Source organism: Nannospalax galili, unplaced genomic scaffold, assembly GCF_000622305.1.
Source record: "Nannospalax galili isolate Female #2095 unplaced genomic scaffold, S.galili_v1.0 scaffold1338, whole genome shotgun sequence".
NCBI lineage: Eukaryota > Metazoa > Chordata > Mammalia > Rodentia > Spalacidae > Nannospalax > Nannospalax galili.
The window spans coordinates 697,541-698,686 of NW_008341041.1; the positions used below are offsets into that span (position 1 = coordinate 697,541).

General features: G+C 39.9%; 1 non-coding gene across 1 annotated transcript; it reads right to left on the reverse strand.

The window, feature by feature from the left end:
* Positions 1-390: 390 nt before the first annotated feature.
* Positions 391-496, reverse strand: LOC115070972. Its single transcript, XR_003850077.1, has one exon. It is a non-coding gene; the product is annotated as a U6 spliceosomal RNA (small nuclear RNA).
* Positions 497-1,146: the final 650 nt, after the last annotated feature.

The following is a 1,146-nucleotide window of genomic DNA, read 5'->3' on the forward strand; positions in this document are numbered from 1 at the left end:
AATGTATTAAGCCTATACACAGAATTCTTTTTTATTATATATTTCATACACAAATACAGTGACTACAATGCCGAATCCTCCCTCCAACTTTCCAGACCCAGGCCCACCACATGCACTTCCCAATGTCATATCTTCTCCTTCTTTTCATGTATTAACATGATTTTTTTAATTTTTATTCCATGTGTATGTGTGAGTGCCTATATGTATGTAAATGCATCACATGTGTATGAAACCCACAGAGGCCAGAAGAGGGCACTGGATCCCCTGGAACTAGAGTTACGGACCGCTATTAGCCACCATGTGGGTGCTGGGAAATGAACCCGTTCCTCTGAAAGAGCAGCCAGTGCTCTTCACTCCGGAGTCATCTTTTCAGCCCCCACGATTTTTTTTTTTAATATGGAACACTTCATGAATTTACTTGTCATCCATGGGCAGGGACAATTCTTATCTTCACTGTACTGTGCCAATTTAGTATATGTGCTGCCCATGAAATCACAATGTGATGGGTTTTGTAATGTCATTCTGAACCAGCAACACAACACAAAGAGACTAATTATAAATCCTAAATTTTGGGGGAGAGGATCAGAACAACACATTCAGAAACTGTGTTGATGGCTCTAAATGTGTAAGAAATACTTTAATGTGTGGGATATCTTGTTTTATTTTGCTATTGGATATATAAATAGCTATTCTTTTCTCTTTTTATTTTTTTTTTGTCTTTGAGACAGGGTCTCCCTGTAGCCCCAGCAGGCCTGGAACTATCTATAGAAGAGACTGGCCTGAAACTCACAGAGATCTGCCTGTCTCTGCCTCTCCAGTGCTGGGATTAAAGAAAAGGGCCAACATGTACAGCCGCTTTTCTTATCTAAAGGATTTTCATTACAGCTTTTTAAATCCTTAAAATTGGGGCTAGAGAGATGGCTCAGCAGTTAAGAACATTGGCTGTTCTTACAGAAGACCCGGGTTCAAAACCCAGCACACCCACCTGGCAGCTAACAGCTGCCCATAAATCCAGTTCTAGGGGATCTGACACCCTTTTCTGACCTCCATGGGCATTTCACAATACATGTGTATGGGTGCACATACATACATGCAGGCAATACATAAATATGCAGAAAATAAAAGTAAATATATTTTTTAAAAAAT